Source organism: Muntiacus reevesi, chromosome 4, assembly GCF_963930625.1.
Source record: "Muntiacus reevesi chromosome 4, mMunRee1.1, whole genome shotgun sequence".
NCBI lineage: Eukaryota > Metazoa > Chordata > Mammalia > Artiodactyla > Cervidae > Muntiacus > Muntiacus reevesi.
Window position 1 is genome coordinate 639,470 of NC_089252.1, and position 19,819 is coordinate 659,288.

General features: G+C 35.3%; 1 long non-coding RNA gene across 1 annotated transcript in view; it reads left to right on the top strand.

The window, feature by feature from the left end:
* The first annotated feature begins 1,354 nt into the window (after positions 1–1,354).
* LOC136167259 (uncharacterized) overlaps positions 1,355–19,819 on the top strand; it is a 36,555-nt gene continuing 18,090 nt past the window's right edge. The window contains exons 1-2 of the long non-coding RNA XR_010663076.1: positions 1,355–1,463; positions 9,505–9,610. This is a non-coding gene — a long non-coding RNA (uncharacterized lncRNA). The remainder of the gene's footprint in view (positions 1,464–9,504; positions 9,611–19,819) is intronic.

Below are 19,819 nucleotides of genomic sequence, written 5' to 3' on the forward strand. Positions count from 1 at the left end.
CCTTTTTTTTTCCCTGGTAGAAACTGGGAATTGTGCTTTGCTAAATGTAAACAATATCAAAAACTAAAGTATCTTCTGGATTTGGATTGGATCCCTAAGTCAATGCGATTCAGTAGCTTCTTATATTGGCAAACTATGCTCCCATCTACCAAAGATGAAAAATGGGTCAACAAGTAGCTTAAGGATTTTTGCCAGATATTTACATATGAATCAAAGGTGATGTCTCCTTAAATTGTACTTAATATAGGAAACAGTCTGTTTGATTTCAAACTTAAGTGGTATTTGATGTAGTCATTGCCTGTTCATGATTAAAATCTTACAGAAAGCCCACCAATGATGAGCAATCTAACATTTGCAGTCTCAGTTGTCAACTGTGCCAATTTCATGAAAATCATATTATCATAGTTGGATCCAGGCTAACCACAGAGAGCTCTTTCTCTATCCATAATTACATAATTAGATTATTTTTATCTTAAAGCTTACTTTAAGTAACATTTTCTCTATGGTATATTATTAAAGAATCATGCCTTCTTGAAGTCTCTTTGTAAGCCAAGAAACCCACATGTTACACATTATAGGGGGAAAAAAATAGCTTTCATGAGATTTCTGCCCAGCTTTGAATCAAGGTTCAGGAACTGTATTACAGTCTGCCAGTGACATTTTGGGAATGAAGAGAATACAGTTGCAGAGCAAACTTTACTAAAATAATTGATGAGACAAGATATTGGATGTTAAAAAAATGCTATTACTCTTAGTGCCAAACCTATCTTTCTCAAGAGTTAGACTTGGACATTTGAGATAAGATTTTAAAACTATGTTCTCTATATAGAAACTGCATCTGCTATCGTAGGCTGAGGGGAGGAGGCAGTCTTGATCTACAATAAGTCTATTTTGTTTTAATGTTTGGTTATTAATATATACAATATCGTTCATCCTCATTCTCAGTTTTATATAAGCCAAAGAGAGTGTAAATTCATCAATACTACACAAACCAGGCATACAGAGTTTGGTAACTGACTGTGAATTCTGGTAAATTGCTTATATTTCTCTAGAAATGTTGGTTTGCAGATCTCATGCTTGATACGCTAGAAATGTGTGACAAAGATATTACTCAAGATAAGGACACAAAGCCTAGGGAAATAGAAATATGTGAGATGATAACCCCACTCAACCAAATAGACAATGTTAGTTAAGTAGTGAATGTTTTTATTTCATTTATTTTATTTTCTATAGATTTATAAATGAAAAAAAGATGAGCTTAAGAAAGAAGGCTGCTCTGAATCAAATATGGAAGAATGTCCATTTCAAGTCTTAGCTGAATCTGAGTCTGAAATTGCTTATCAACTTTTTTTTTTAATTACAGAATGCTGCCTTATGCAGATGTGCAGTGAATCCTTGAACAGGAGAGTTATTTGTCCTCCCAGTCTTCCCTGTATCAAAACCCATTGACAACACAACTAAAAGTAAGTTATTAAACTTGTCCTTAATTCTGCCTATAGTGATACAGCTCTTTGAGATTTCTCACAAAGCTTTTCTCCAGGTTGGGATTCTACTCTGAGGAATTATAAACTGGAGTAAATTTCAGTTTCCTATATCTAAAGTTTAAGATCACTGTCGCATCTTTGTTGTATCCTGTGATGCACTGCATCACTGATACATCATTGGATATCTTCCCAACTGTATTAGAAACTTATGGTTTCCTTCTACCTTTAGTAAATTTTCTTTCACTGGCTTTGTTATTTTTCCATGATGGGGAAATTTGAGCATGGATATTTGAGTACACTATAAAGCATCCAGGGCAAACTGGATTTGGTTATGTCACAACCCACTCCAATGTTTTTGCCTGCAGAATTCTATGGACACAGGAGCCTGCCAGGCTACAGTCCATGGGAACGCAAAGAGTGGGACATGACTGAGCAACTAACACTTTCATTTTTCAACCCAAGAAGGTCTGTGGGTTCATGATGCAAATTCGCCTATCTCCATTCTAACAATATAGACCTATGTATCGATCATTAAAAAATAGTTCTCATCACTGAACTAAAATTATTAAAGACAATATGTATCCAGTTTTAGATAGTTTACTACGCATTAGGGGGAAGTGTTGATTTAATGACACTTCTCCTCAGTTGTCTTGTATATTGTTGTTGTTGTCATTTAATCTCTCAGTTGTGTCCAACTCTTAGCGACCCAATGGACGTTAGCCCACCAGGCTCCTCTATACATGAGATTTCCCAGACAAGAATACTGGAGTGGGTTGCCATTTCCTTCTCCATGGAACCTTCCTGACCCAGGGATCAAATCTCCATCGCCTGCATTGGCAGGTGGATTCTTTACCACTGAGCCACGAGGAAGCCCTGTTTTGTATATGATAACTGAAAAGGCAGAAAGACAGGACACTGAAAGATGAACTCCCCAGGTTGGTAGGTGCCCAGTATGCTACTGCTGATCGGTGGAGCTATATCTCCAAAAAGAATGAAGGGATGCAGCCAAAGCAAAAACAACACCCAGTTGTGGATGGGACTGGTGATGAAAGAAAGGTCTGAGGCTGTAAGAGCAATATTGTATAGGAACCTGGAATGTTAGATCCATGAATCAAGGCAAGTTGGAAGTGGTGAAACAGGAGATGGCAAGAGTGAACATCAATACTTCAGGAATCAGTGAGCTAAAATGGACTGGAATGGGTGAATTTAACTCAGGTGACCATTAAATCTACTCCCGTGGGCCAGAATCCCTTAGAAGAGTGATAATCTCTAAGAGCAGAGGCACATGATGTGGTTGTACCAACATTACAGCTTAATGATTGGAAGGACAGCACAGGGATGGGGATCCCAAGTGGAGCCAGGTAATCAGGGTAAAGGAAGCAGAGATAAAAGCTCTGGAAGGCTGAAGTGGAATGAACAGTGAATGTGGGGCAGAATATGAGAGTGGAGGGGGCTGCATAATGAGAAAGTTCTGGAAAATTGCAGAAGGGTCACCTTGAGTCTTTGGTTAAGTACTGATCTACACAAACATTAGGGGAAACTCTGAAATTAGAGAAAGAACCTGGGAAAGGCCAGGAGTGACAAGTTTTTTGAGTTCACATAAGATGGAAGTAATTTCTGTTCTTGAAGTCAAAGTGGAAAGACCTCATGATACATCAGGTCTTAGCAGTGAAAGCAAGTGAAAGTAAGTTAGCCTTAAAATTCTCTGTGTGTGCCTGCTTCATCGCTTCAGTCATGTCCAACTCTTTGCAACCCTATGGACTGTAGCCTACCAGTCCATGGGATTCTGCAGACAAGAATACTGGAGTGGGTTGCCATGCCCTCCTCCAGGGGATGATCTTCCCAACCCAGGGATCAATCTTAGGTCTCCCCCATTGCAAGCAGTTCTTTACTGCCTGAGCTACCAGGGAAGCCACTTTCCTTTTTAACCTTTTTTAACATGTTTAAAAAGTTAAAAAGAAAGTTTTGAAAAATTAATATGACCCACATGTAACCTAACTGTCTGCCTGGTGAAAATACAGTGCTCTTTAAAGGTATATATATAAAAAAAAAAGTCCTTTATTGTACAATATGAAATACACAGTGTCCAGCATCTAGTCAAAAATTACTAGGCAATCAAAGGAACAGAAAAATACAGATTTTAATCAGGAGAAATATAATTTGATAGAAATAAATGCAGAAATAGCACATAAAGGAATTAACAAATGAAGAGTTTGGAAAGCTGGGACAACTTCCAGTTTATGGTCTACAGTATAGAAATCTTAGAAATTTCACTTCATTTTCAGAAAAAGAAAAAGATGAACAAAGTAAAAATCAGCAATCATTTTTAGATATATGATATACATCAGAGAATTGAAGGTCACAGGGCAAACTACTGCCCCAACTGGAGACAGATTCATATACTGCAAGTCAAAGTGTTTTCTTCACTAGGAGCAAAAGTCTAAGAGCAGAAGTCTGTTAGAAATACTTAAACAGCAACTGCTGAATTGTTGGAAGTTCTGTTTGGATAAGCTTGAATGTTAAGAGACTCCAGGCAGGCCAGTCATACAAGTTGTCTCATGCTTATGAGAGTTTTACCCCCAATAGTCCCACTAGCTTTTGAGGATGAACATTAGAGAGAGATGTCCTCATGATTCCCACAGTGTGAGAAGAATGCAGCATTCTGAAATATTCCAAAAGCATCCTATTATCCTTAACAAAGAATACCCTCTAAAGTTACTATTTTACCAAAATCTGACTGACTTGTATTTTAATAAAGCCTATCTGACTTAGGAGAAGGGAAATATCAAACTCCAGCCCCATTTTACCTTTGATGTGGGGAAAGGGAAATAACCAACTTCAGAAACACCTCTTCATTTCTGTGTCACCCAAGGTGAGAAAACTAGAAAAATAGCAAATTAAATCCAAAGTAAGAACAAACGAATAATAAAAAATTAGGGTAGAAATCAGTGAAATTTAAAACAGAAATCAATAAAGGTGGCAAAACCAAAAGCTAGCTCTTGGAAAGTATCAACGAAGTTGATGAACCTCTAGTCAAATTAACTAAGAAAAATAGTGACCAGTGGTTGCCAGGGATTAGGGTGCTGGGAGTGAGGGATGAGCAGGTGGCACAAAGGCCTGGGAAGCTATCTGTATGTTACACTGTAATGGTGGAGACCTGACATTATGCACTTGTCAAAACCCATAGAAATATACACACAAAGAATGAAGGCTACTGAATGAAGGCTACTGTAATCTGTACACTTTAGCTAATGATAATGTGTATGTATAGGCTTATCAATTGCAAAAAATTTGCCACACTACTCTGAGATACTAAACATGGGGAAAACTGTCTAGTTTAGGGGAAATTGAGTATACATTGGAATTTTTGTACTTTCTGCTCACTTTTTTCTAGAAACTTACTGACTCTATATAGTGTGCTAATTTAAAAGGTAGCTGAGATAAACATTAGAACTTCTCTATAAAGGATATAAAAGAAAACCTGAACATGATGAGATCTTAGACACAATAATCATAATGAAGTTGTAAACAAAATTCAGATAGATTTTCTAGAGATTAAAAGTACAACATATACTTAAAAAAATACACTGAATGTTATTATAAGTATATAAGTCACAGGCAACCTCATTACATTTAAAGGCATGCTAATGAAAAGTATGTTAAAAAGTCATAGAAAAAGATGAAAATAAATTTCACTATTAGAGGGATATTATCAAGTATTATAACACATTAGTAACTGGAGTCCTAGAAGAAGAAAAAATAATGAGGCAGGAAAGAAATGTGATGAAATAGTCATGAAAAGTTTATAAATTTGATGACTGACAGACACATAAATTCAATAATTTAAATAATAACAAAAGCACAATGGTGGTAATGAAACCAACACTAAGGTTTATAATAAAATCACTGAAAACCAGAGACACTAAGAAAATCTTAAAAGAAGGTAGAGAAAAAAGACACATGACAAAGAGAAAAATATACATCAAAATGAAAGCAGACTTCAGAAACTATAAAACCAGAAGACAGTGGCATAAGATCTTTAAGATGCTAAATGAAAAATATTTCTTGACCTAGAATTATTGCATGTATCACAATATTCTTCAAACTTACAGGCAAAAATATGTTTCAGACCAAAAAAAAACTTGTGAGAATTAAGAAGATTCATACTAAAAGTAATACTTAAGGAAAATATTCAAACAGAAGTTAATTGGTACCAAACGTATATTTGAATCTGCAAAAAGAGTGAGAGTGCTGGAAATGGTAAATATTTGAATGCTGTTCAGTTGCTAAGTCATGTCTGACTCTGCAACCCCATGGTCTGCAGCCTGGCAGGCTCCTCTGTCGATGGAGATTCTCCAGGCAAGAATACTGGAGAGGGTTACCATTTCCTTCTCCAAAATATTTAAATAAACATTCAAATATTTAAAGAAGATATATGTTCTCACTTTAAAAAATTTCTGTAGCAGATCATTTCCTTGTCATTATTAACAAATATACTTGACATTTATTATTAAGAAGTAATAATGCATGGTTTCGTTTATAGAATTAGCAGAAATAAAACATATGACAACAATACAACCAAAGAGGAAAAGTGAATATGGAGTTACACTCTTATAAGATTTTTATACTGTATTTGAAGTGATAATAACATAATCTTAATTTAGACTGTGATAAGTTAAAGATGAATATGGTAAACTCTAAAGCGATTACTAATAAGAAAAAGGAACAAGGTGAGCTAACTAAGAGTAAAGATACAATAGAATCATATAATTAATCTCATAACATCATTAATATAAAAATGCAGAAATATTTGATAAGAGAAAGATGAGATGGAACAAATAGAAAATAACTTTAACTTCAGTCTTATTGATAGCCACACTGAATATATTGTGTCATCCAATGCCAAAGTCACATTTAGGTATTAGGGACATATATGTTTAGGCCAAATTGAAATGTGGTATGAGTATAAAACATGCATTGGCTATCAAAAACTTAGTATGAGTTAATCTAATGTAAAATAGTCAGTAATATATTTTTACATTGATTGTTTAAATGAGAATATTTTTGGATATATTTGAATAAATAAAGCAAAGTATTGAAAGAGTATTTTAACCCTTTTTGGTGTGTCTACTAAATTTTTTAAAAATTACATATATGTGACTAATATTTGTGGCTCACATTTTATTTTCATTGGATAGCACTGGCCCAAATACCCCAATTAAAAGTCAATATTGTCAGATTGGATGAAAACCAAAACCTATATATACATGTTGTCTACAGGAAACCCACTTTAAGTATTAAAATATAAATGTTAAAGAATGGAAAAAGTTATAATATGAAAACACCACTTAGATGAAAGCTGGAGTGCTCATATTCTATCAAACCAAGTTGACCTCAGAACAAGGAAAAATGCCAGGACCAAGAGAGACGTTATATATTAATAAAGAGGCCAATTTATCAAGAAGCTATAATAATTCTAAATTCAGTAAGAGAAGTTTGAAATATGTGAATAAAAAATAACAGCAGACTGACATCTTAAGAAATGCTAAATCAAGCTAAAATGATTCATTCAGGCTGAAGAAATGATACCAAATTCAAATTGGATCCTCAGAAAGAAATGGTAAAAATAAGGGTAAATGGAAAACTGTATTTCTCTTTATATACTTTTACAGTAAAAAATGGAGTTCATTGAATTTATCATCTGTTTAGGCTCATTTATATATGTAGTTGTACTGTGTCTACAATTTACATGAAGTGGTCCAATTTTAACTCTATGTTGGTTAGGAAAAAACTAAATATGTGCACTGTAATCCATCAAGTTAAGAAAAAAAGAAAGGGAAAAAACTATAGTTATTAAGAAAGTAGGTAAAATAAAATTTTTTACGTATTCAAAAATCAGAAACAAATGAGAAAAGGGGGAACAGAGTAACAAAAAAAGGGGGATAAATGAAAAAACTGCATGGCAGATCTAAATTGAATCATATCAATAATTATATTAAACACTAAGAAACTAAACACCCAAATTAAAAACTGTCCAAATGAATAAAAGACCCAACAATAAGTCATATAACAGATACAGTTTAAGTAATAATACATAGAAAAGTGCTGCAATTCTAAGATAAGCACAGCCCTGTTAATAAGAGATTTACTTAGTAAATGGCTAATGAGGAGAAATATATTTAGCACGCCAAGAGTAAGAAAAGAAGGCTGTAGTGGCAGTGTTAATAATAGATAAAACTGACCTTAACACAAATTGTATTCCTAAAAATAGAGATTTCACAATGATAACTCATTTCATTAGAAAGACAAAATTATCATAACTATGTGCTTAAGAATAAAGTTTAAAAATATGAAGCAAAAATGAACAGGATTAAAGAAACAGATAATTGGAAAAATAAAGATTTTGATAGAGACTTTCTCCTCTTTAAGAAATTGATAGAGAAACTAGACTTTAAGCAATCAAAATCAATTCACCTTCAAAGAAGATAAAGTATCAAATAATTCAATATATATACATGGAGATATGTATATAAAAGCAAAAATAAAAATTTAATCCTTAAAAAGTTTTGGCTCTCTACATTTTATGCTTCATATCAGAAGATAAAACAATGTCTTTTATATAAAACAATGAGAACTAGGTTTACTTTCTTTTATTCTGATGTCTTTGTAAAAAGTTATTTTCTATTTTGATTAACCTTGAAAACAAACATTCAGCTATCAGGGCAAACAATGGCAAATATATGACATTTTATTAAGCCCTGTTCTAAACTAAGTCAACACCACCTTTGCTTCACCTTCTTACTTAGAAGTTAATGGCAAAAAAGTCAACGGCTAAAACTGACAGTAGTTTTTGAAAATGAAAATTATCAGAAAGCATCTCAAATTCAAAATCTTTCGGGCATGGGAAATATAATTTTGCTTTATGTCTCATAGTCTATGAGAATGTTTGCTTTTTACTGTTAAGTCTAGGATGTATCTAGTGGTTGCAATGCACCATAAGCTTTTTATATGGAAAACATGCTTCTTATACAGTGGTCAGTATGGTATGACATTTGAGTAGGCACAAAGTGAAAAAAAGATTTTTCTGAAAAACATCATCAACCCCTCACAAGACCAAAGATTGGCATAGTGGTGGAAGCAACCTGTGTTGTTCATTAGGTCTGACACCAATTTTGTATTAATCTGATTTCTTTTTCTCTTAGCCATGTGAGTGATATGCATGTGCCCCCTCCCTCACCTGATAGCTCAGTTGGCAAAGAATCTGCCTGCAATGCAGGAGACCTGGGTTCAATCCCTGGGTTGGGAAGATAAGATCCCCTGGGGAAGGGAAAGGCTACCCACTCCAGCAGTCCATGGTGGGCCACAGAGAATCGAACAGGGCTGAGCGACTTTCACTTTCTCCCTTACAACAATTTCCCCCTCCTTTTACAACTGGCACTTTTGGTTGGTGATATGTGTAGAGTTTTCCTGTTGCTGGTCCCAAATCTGGCATTATTTCTGACAGTCATTTTCTTTGGATAAAATCCAAATATTTTAGAAGATTGAAGTAAATTAATTGTGTTATCTATTTCAATAAAAGAGCCACCACAGCCAAGCTAACATAAACAGGCTATAACAGTGATGGCCAATTTAAAGGTTCATTAACAAATACCAGTAGTAGCACTATAATTTCCAACCTTTTATCACTCAAATATGAAACTACAGGCATTGAAGACACCAGAGAGAAAACTATGTCACACCACAGACTGTCGATCAGTTTTTTACTTATCATTATAAACTTCCAAAATGTAAGTTAAGTTCTCGCTGTCTTGCTAATTTTCAGATTTAACTGTGCCCCCAAAATGATGACAGTGTTTTAGTTGTTCTTTTTTGTGCTTCCTTTCCCATTTGTCTCCTCTGGCAAACACTTACTTTCTGATCATTTACCCTCCTTAACGAATCTCCTTGTTTAATTGTTTAAAATGATCTATATAGTTTTAAGTGAGTTTGGAGCCTCAATGTTTACTTCACTTGTTCACAGTGTGATGGCAGAAAGATGTAGAGGAAACAAAAATGACAGTGGTACCCTAGAATTGAGGTATGGTTTCTGCTCTCTCTTCTGGGCAGAAAAGAAGTCACAGTCACAGGTAAGTTGAACTCCACCTTACAAAAACACCTGGTTGTAACTTGTGTACAAGAAAAAGCTAAAAGTCAAAGTGACAAATTGGGAAAAACTATTCACAAAACCCTGTAGATTAATAATATTTATTATTCATCTGCTACAAATTTGTGAATGTTTTGCCTAGTTTTAATAATAACATTAATCATTTCTCTGCAAAAGACTTTTAACCTTTCAAGTGGCAATTTTAAAACTCTTAAGAAATGAAAATTGATTAAAATTTATAAAAAATTATAGAGGAAGAAATCTAAACATAAAGATAGGAATGACTTTTCACTCTTATCTGTGCCTTCATTTGTAATAATAGTACAATAAAAGAGCACACAGTTTTCACTCATCCTCTTAGTAATGAAAATTGAGGAATAGTGTTGGGTACTGTTGAGGGTGGATGAGACAGGAAAAGTAAGTGCGGATGGTGCTCAGGGCCGATGGGACATTTATGCACTCTCTCCTTTGACATTCAGCTGCAGGGAACTAGACATTGTAAAATTCAGTGAGATAGTCACGTTTATGAACTAATTGTTTGAAGTACAAATAAGTATAATATTTTTGATATGTATTTGGTATGTGCTGTGATAATTTTAAAAGTGAATCAACTCTGATATTCTAGTGTGAGGAAACAATCACATGTTTAGACAAAAACTTAACTACTAAGTTGATTCATAACATAATACCATATAGTAATGGAAAGTCAGATATAATCTAGATAGCCAAAAGCATGGCTTAAAAGAACCTGACAATCTTTATGATGACATGTCATGCAAACAGTGAAAGAGAATATCAGGCAATATTTATTAACACGAGAAAACATCTATATTGTGTTGGTTGTTAAAATCAGAGGCAAAATTGTTTATAATATAAGCACGATCTTGTCAAAAGATATGTATAATGTCATTACATACATATTCATGTAATTATATAAAATTATATAAAAATTTAGTTTTATATATTCATATTTAAGGTCAAAAGGAAATGATGGTCTCTATCATCACTTATATTCGTCCACTCAAACTGTTAAAACACCATAGACTGGGTGGATTAAACAACAGAAATATATTTCTCACAGTTCTGGAGGCTGGAAGTCTGAGCTGAGGGTACTGGAAGGGTAGGTGTCTGGTGAGAAGTCTCTCTGGACTGCAGATGGCTACTTTCTCACTGTGTCTTCACATGGAGGAAAGAGAGAGCTCTTCTTATAAGGACACTAATTCCACCATGAGGGTCTTACCCCATCCCCCATGATCTCATCCTAACCTAATTCCCTGCCTATGTCCATACATTCAGATATCATCACCATGGGATTTAGGACTTTAATGTATAAATTTAGGGGATACACATACAGTGTAACTGAACACTTCACAGATGACTTATAATTTCTTCTTAAACAAAGCAATTAATCATATTCCATAGATTCTAAATAGGTTAATTTTTATATTAAACAGTATTAAAAACAGTTGAAACATTAAAATTCTAAATGGCAGGATGATGAATCTGGTTTCATTGTATGCTTCTGAGCATTTCACAAAGCTTCCCTTGATCACTTCTCTCATATTCAGTAACTTTTTGAGATCAGAATGACAATCATTAGGCATCCTATTTCTTAGTTATGCACATTAGTATTTCAAATAAGAGTCATAATTTAATCAGGGTGCATAGTTGCTACTAGGGCAAAATTGGGAAAGGAATAGTTTTAGATTCCTAATGTTTTACACACTATAGCAGTCCTGCTGTGTTTCCAGTAAAATACCTTGGAACATAGTCCATGACAAAAACAGATCAGGCTTTTCCTTCAAACATTAATTACTCAAGTACGAAAGTGCCAGTGAGGAAATAGTGCCAACTACAGGGATCACATGGGGGCAAGAATGAGCCTGCCGGGAACCCCTTCTTAAAACTTTACAGCCCAGTTCTATTTTTCCTAATGTATGGCAAACAAAACCATGAAGAAAAAGAGTAAGGAAGAAAGAGTAGGAGAGGAAGGAAGCAAAGAAGGAAGAAGATGAGAAAGGAAGACAGGGAAGGGAAGAAGGAAAGACAGCAGGAAGGAGAGAAAAGAGGAAACAAGTGATACGAGGTTTGGCCCGCAATCCAAAAGTTAATCCTGTTAGGGGAAGAACTATATAAGCCAAATTTCACTGGTTGAAATTTTCACTTAATTCGTTACAAAATTGTATGAGAAGATGCTTTGGACTTACTTAGCTTTCTGGTTTGTTTTTGTTGGCTTAATAAACATACTTTGGAAAGAGAATGTACATTTGGAGCCCTAATATACCTCTACCCTCCCCAGGATACTCTACCCACTCCTGCCTCTAAGGAGGCAGAAGCCTTTGGTGCTGAAGCGCTGGCAGCACACTCGGGGCAGACAGTATCCTTAAAGACCACAGCCTGCTGGAAAGCAGAGTTGCTGCAAAAAGCAAGCTCCTAGTAGCTATCTCAAAACACTTTTCTTCTTTTTCTCCCTATTTTGGTCACCCTGGGAAACACTTTAAAAAAAAAAAATCAACTCTATTGAAATGTAATTTACATAAAATAAATATTACTCTTTTAAGTGTATAGCTTGGTGAATTTTGACAGATGTAATTATCCAGGTAGCTCCTGGAACAAACAAGATGTTATTTCCTTCACTCCAAAACTTTCCCTTATACCCCTTCCCAGTTATCTTTCCTATCTCCAACACCATTCTGTTACTCTGAATTAGATTTGTCTCTTAGGAACTTTCATATAAATAGACTGGACTGTTTTGTGCTTAGCGTTTTGTAGTTAGAAAGTTTTTGAGATTCATTCATACTGTTGGACATATCACTAGTTTATTCCTCTATATTGTAGTAGATATAGTTTTACCTCTCTTTCCTGTATAGTCGATACATTTTCTATTTTTTGTCTAGTCTTACTGCTCAAGGCCTTTAGTCAAATAAGTGATAAGAACATCCTTGCCTTATCTCCAATTTCAGGGGGAAATCATTAATTCTTTCAGCACTAAATGCTTGGCACAGGGTTTTTAGACATGCTCTTTATTAGGCTGAGGAACTTACTTTCTATTTTTAGCTAGATAATTTTAACATATTGAGTGTTTAAGTGTTTTAATTTTTTCTTACATCTGTTGAACTGATCATATAATTTTTCTGTTCAAATAATGAATAAGGTGAACAAAATTGATTTTTATGAGCTATTATTCAACCTTGCAATTCTATTAGAAACTCCAGTTGCTCATTTTACATATTCTCAAGCTCAATTTGTTATTATGTTTTAAGGGAGTTTTGATCTATGTTTATAAAGAATATTAGTCTGCAGTTTGATTGCTTATAAATGTCTTTGTCTTGGTTTAACAGAGTAATACTGGCCCTGTAACATCAGTTAGGAAGTGTTTCTTTCACTTCTATTTTCCAAAACATTTTGTTTGGGATTATTGCTCTACTTCCTTAAAGTTGAGCAGAACTCATCAGAGAAATTATGTAGTCTAGAATTTTATTTGTAGGGAACTTTTAAAGTAAAATTCAAATATTCTTAGTAGTTAAAAACTAGGGTTTTACAAAGAATTTGGCATGTCATCTAGTCTGCCAAATGTACTTGCCTAAAGATTTCATAACATCCCTATTATCAGATTAATGTCTGTAGGTTCTGTAGTTATATTCTTTCTGTTTCATTCCTGATAGCTAAAATCTGTGACTTTTCCATTTTCTTCTTGATAAATCTAGCCAGACATTTTTCAGATTCATTTTTTTCCTTCAAATTACCGATTTATGTTTCTGTTAATTTTCTCTATGATCTGAGCCACCAAGGATGCTCTTATCTTTTAAAATGTTCTTCCTTATACTTAATTTGGGTTTACTTTATGCTTCATTTTTTAGCTTCTTAAGGTAGAACCTTAATCTATTATCTTAAGATAATAGATTCTATATGTTCAATATAAGAATATTAAATCTATACATTTTCCCGTAAGAAATATTTTAGCTGCACCACACAATTTTTATTATATTTTCATTTTCTAAAACTATTTTCCAATTTCCCTTGTGCTTTTCTTTTTCCTTTGACTCATGGGTTATTCTGCAACACTTTGCATCCTGCCAAATGATAGAGTATTCTTCTATATATCCTACTAATGTCCTTTTTCTGGTCCATAATATAAATTAGGTTCTCTCATTTCATTTAGTTGTCATGTCACCATGTCTTCTGACAGTTCCTTAGTCTTATTCAGACATTTGAAAAATGAAAAAAAAAAAAAAAAGAGTACCAAAATTGGGCAGGTCATTTATTTTTGTAGAATATCTCTCAACTTTAATTCTTCTGGCGTTTTCTCACAATTACATTAAAATTAAATATTTTTTTGGTAAAAAAACACCACAGAATGGATGTTATGACCTGCTCAGCGCATCATATAAGAAACTCCATGTCTTTGATGTATCTTGTGACGAGTAGCATTCAATGTGATCACGTGGCTAAGGCGGCACCTCCACTGTAAGTGTGCCATTTCATAATGACGCGTATTGTGGGAGATGCTTCACACTGTGCAGACAGCTTCTCAATGTGCCTGTGTCACACTGATTTTAATATTTCTCAAAGGTTCTGCCTTGTGATGATTATTACTGAAAATGAATGATTTTCTATTTTCTTTACTCCTTCTATATTCAGTGATGAAAGTTTTACTGTAAGAAAGAGCTGGCCCTTGTGATTCTTCCCCTTTTTTGTTGACATATTCAATTATTTATATTAGTATGGACTCGTGGATATCTTATCTTCTTCTCGAGGTTATAAATCTAACTATCTTTATTATTTTACAGCTCAAAATTTCCCAGATTTGGCTATGAGAGCTCCTTCGGGTTGGGTTTTGTGTCTTCTTCAAAAATCTCCATCATCATTCTGGGAGCACTTTCTTACTTTCTGGCATCAAAATATCCCCGACTCATCTTACATTTTCCTTGCCCGATCCTGATGCCAAATGTTTCTCCAAGGATCTTGACTCCTCTAATTAGGAACAATATTCTCATTGTTACTTCAGTGGTATTGCTTCTAGGCCCTTTTGCTGGAGGAGGTAGGAAATATATATATATATCAACTCATACACTCATATACATCTATGTTTCTACATTTATCTACTTGTCTGAGTACTAAAAACATACCATATGCTTTTCCCCCTAGTCTAACACTACAGCATTCATTCTGGCCTTCCCTTTTCCCTCATTTGTATCAATAACTATTTTCTGAGAGTAGACGCCCAGGCTTTCATTATCCACCATATATTTACTTTTTGCTCAATCCTAGCACACACACAAAGTAATTTCATATCTACAAACTCATAACCTTGTGAAAAGCACATTTACAAACTGGAGTCTAATATTGTTCACACAGTTCTTTTTTGTCTTTAGCCTTACAGATACAGTCAATTTGTGTGTGTGTTTAAGACTTCTTTGGCTGGTTTTTTCTGCCCCAGTCTAATCAATGTGATTATATTTATCATTTTGTAATAGAGTCAAGTTTGTTACCTTTTGAATTTTATTTTGTATATACCGTATTCTGACAGGTTTTAATCGCTTGAGACTATGGGAAACATTATCACCATTCTAAGAGTCATAGCTCAAAATATACTCAACAAAGTGTCATTTCTTCCTCTTCTGTCATGTTTCATTTCCAGCTGGGCTCTGAGGGTGAACTGTCTCAAAGGTTTCAAAATTACATTTCCTGCGTATTAATATCTTTTGCACAGAAGATCATGCATACATATTTCTTAAATCCTATTTTTTCTTATTGTATACTAAGGAGAGTCTTTTGCACTTTGTTTTTTATTGCTTGCTAGTTTATTATGTTCAATATCAAAATAGTTAAATATTGGTATAAGAGCTCCAATAACATCCTTTTTCCTGAGTTCCCAGAGAAAACCCTTCTCGTTTCTGAATTTGTTTCAGTTGTCTGATTTACTCCTGATTGTGGCTCATGTTGTCTTGCTTCTTGCCATGCTCAGTACTTTTATGTTGGAGTCATGTCTGCACTGTTGTTTTCCTTGAAAGAGTCTGTCCTTTCATCTGGCAGCAGTTTAAGCTACTAGCAGATCTGCTTGATCTCTTTAAGGCCTCTTGTTAAGCTTTGTTATGGTTGGCCTAGAGTAGGCTTCACTCCAGATAGAGTTTAGCTCTAGTAGTAATGCATGACCCAGTGGATTATCACCAGGGACCCTCAGTGGCCTGATCAAATGTCTTTCTACTTTCTCTGATCTCTGGGATTGTTCAGCTTACAAGTTACGGACTATCCTTTGTTCAGCCTCACGAACTTGAACTCTATACATAGACTGATTAGTTCTCAGCAAAAATGCAAGAGTACCCCGAGCACGTTTCTGAAGCTTTTTCCCCTTGTACTTCTTTGTCTGCAACTTTGCTGTGCAATCTCAGCATGCTCCTCCATGGTTTCTGTATCCTCAACTCAGCAAGACCTGGAGGATTTGCTTGGACTCCCTCTTCCAGTGCCCATGATTCAATAACGCAGCCAAGCAGAACATGGGTCCTCATGTGCTAATCTTGTTTCCTTTCTCTCAAGGTTCCCTGTTTCTTCTGTCCATTGTACAATGACTGAAAACAATCGATGCCTATATCTTGTTCAGCTAAGTTTTTACCTCACTAAAGCAACTTTGGTTTCTGTTTTTACATCAGGCTTGAAGGCTGAAGTTTGCCCTTTCTGAGTCAGTGATAATCAGATTATAAGCAGCACCCACTAGCCAGCATGCCACCTTTGTGCATCGTGGGATTAGTTGTCCATTCTTTAAGATGCTTAGTCACCATTCACTAATTGTGACAATAAATAGTATGCCAGTCTCTGAGGACTGTGATATGAACAGTGCTTCTGTGGCCGTGAGATGTATAACCTAAACCTGCACAAGTAATGAATTTTGACTCTGAAAGGATTCTAGAAAGAGAGAAGAATTACTGATACCACATCCTGAGAATGTATTATGGAATTCTACTTGCAGAATAAAATGGGCACTGTGATCTTATGTTTTTGTTAGAGGCTATGATGACTTGAAAGAATTCTTAAAACAGATTAGAAATATTTTGACTACTAAAAGAAATAGGTATATAGGTCAAGAAATAAGACAAGCTAATAAATATAAACTTTGAGAGGAACGTTGTGAAAAACCAGTCAAATGGTTGGATGCTGGAAACTAAACTGCAGGGTGTGATGCAATGAAGACATTAGGGATTCCCAGGATGTATATAATTATACACACACACACAAACACACACACACACATTATAGGTGTATATATGTGTGTGTGTGTGTGTGTATACACCTGTATACACACAAAGATTATGTATATTATGTGTGTGCCTACAGAATCACACATAATAGTTAGTCCTTGAGTCATTTTTATTTATGAGAAATCAGTTTAAGTAAGCAACAGAAAGACTGCCTTAACTGGGAACAAAAGGCAAAAATTAGATCTGAAACTGTGGACAACCTGTCTCTCTTGATGCTCACTTGTTGACAAGTGAACTATGGGATTGAGACCTTTTTTAAAACCACTAGCAGATTAAATAATTCTCTGTCCTTAGCATCTTCTTGATTTACTGCCTAGGCATTTATATTATGGAAGTTCTCTAACTTCATCCACTAGTTTATTGACCCATCTAATAGCCATTATGATATATAGTGCCATGACAAATAAGACAAATAAAATGTGACCTTTGTCTTTGAGCATTTTATAATATTGCAGGAGGGATAGACAAAAGAAAAGTCATTTCAATGGAAGTGATAGCTTTCCAAAATGAACCGCATATGGAAGATGAAATTTTAAGGCGTATTAGTTGTGTAGAAGCATCCTCCCAAATCATTATAATCTACAGACCTCTCTCACTGCATATATGTCTCCATGCGACTACATGTATATATTTATATGCTCATTTAGAGCACAGTGTTTGTGAATCCTTGTAAATAATTAACATAAGGTGTATTAAAGTTTTTGCTTCAAATCATATATTCTCTAGCATCAAAGGTAGATATTTATTGCTCTGACAAATATAATTTCAGTAATTAATGTGTTTCATGTAACACTGTCATATCCATCAGGCTGTATTTGGTGAGAATAATGCAGTTGCAATTGCATGAGAGCTTATATCATCTACTGCTATCTTTTGGGCTTCCCTGGTGGTTCAGAAAGTAAAGAATCTACCTGCAGTGTGGGAGATCCAGATTGGATCTCTGGGTCAGAAAGATCCCAAAGAAAGGAATGGCTACCCACTTGCTAGTAGTAAAGAAACTGCCTGCCAATGCAGATGTTTAAGAGACACAGGTTCGATCCGTGTGTCAGGTAGATCCCCTGAAGAAGGGAATGGCAATCCACTCCAGTATTCTTGCCTAGAGAATCCCATGGACAGAGGAGCCTGGTGGGCTACAGTATGGGGGATCACAAAGAGTCAGACATGACTGAAGCAGCTTACCAAGCATGCATACTACTGGTTTTTGCAATGGAACTCAGTGAGCTTGCTACATTTCCAGTGAAATTTAGCAGACAGGTTGCTAAGCTGAATGAGGAGCATTAACATCTAGTGCATTTGTATGGAAATACAAAAAACCTCGAATAGCCAAAGTAATCTTGAGAAAGAAGAATGGAACTGGAGGAATCAACCTGCCTGACTTCAGACTCTACTACAAAGCCACAGTCATCAAGACAGTATGGTACTGGCACAAAGACAGAAATATAGATCAATGGAACAGAATAGAAAGCCCAGAGATAAATCCACGATCCTATGGACACCTTATCTTTGACAAAGAAGGCAAGGATATACAATGGAAAAAAGACAACCTCTTTAACAAGTGGTGCTGGGAAAACTGGTCAACCACTTGTAAAAGAATGAAACTAAAACACTTTCTAACACCATACACAAAAATAAACTCAAAATGGATTAAAGATCTAAATATAAGACCAGAAACTATAAAACTCCTAGAGGAGAACATAGGCAAAACCCTCTCCGACATAAATCTCAGCAAGATCCTCTATGACCCACCTCCCCGAATATTGGAAATAAAAGCAAAACTAAACAAATGGCACCTAATGAAACTTAAAACCTTCTGCACTACAAAGGAAACTATAAGTAAGGTGAAAAGACAGCCCTCAGATTGGGAGAAAATAATAGCAAATGAAGAAACAGATAAAGGATTAATCTCAAAAATATACAAGCAACTCCTGAAGCTCAATTCCAGAAAAATAAATGACCCAATCATAAAATGGGCCAAAGAACTAAACAGACATTTTCCCAAAGAAGACATACAGATGGCTAACAAACACATGAAAAGATGCTCAACATCACTCATTATCAGAGAAATGCAAATCAAAACCACAATGAGGTACCATTACACGCCAGTCAGGATGGCTGCTATCCAAAAGTCTACAAGCAATAAATGCTGGAGAGGGTGTGGAGAAAAGGGAACCCTCTTACACTGTTGGTGGGAATGCAAACTAGTACAGCCACTATGGAAAACAGTGTGGGGATTTCTTAAAAAACTGGAAATAGAACTGTCATATGACCCAGCAATCCCACTTCTGGGCTTACACACTGAAGAAACCAGATCTGAAAGAGACACGTGCACCCCAATGTTCATCGCAGCACTGTTTATAATAGCCAGGACATGGAAGCAACCTAGATGCCCATCAGCAGATGAATGGATAAGGAAGCTGTGGTACATATACACCATGGAATATTACTCAGCCATTAAAAAGAATTCATTTGACTCAGTTCTAATGAGATGGATGAAACTGGAGCCCGTTATACAGAGTGAGGTGAGCCAGAAAGATAAAGAACATTACAGTATACTAACACATATATACGGAATTTAGAAAGATGGTAACGATGGCCCTATATGCAAAACAGAAAAAGAGACACAGAAGTACAGAACAGACTTTTGAACTCTGTGGGAGAAGGTGAGGGTGGGATGTTTCGAAAGAACAGCATGTATATTATCTATGGTGAAACAGATCACCAGCCCAGGTGGGATGCATGAGTCAAGTGCTCGGGCCTGGTGCACTGGGAGGACCCAGAGGAGTCGGGTGGAGAGGGAGGTGGGAGGGGGTATCGGGATGGGGAATACGTGTAACTCTATGGCTGATTCGTGTCAACGTATGACAAAACCCACTGAAATGTTGTGAAGTAATTACCCTCCAACTAATAAAAAAAATAGATTAAAAAAAAAAAGATCC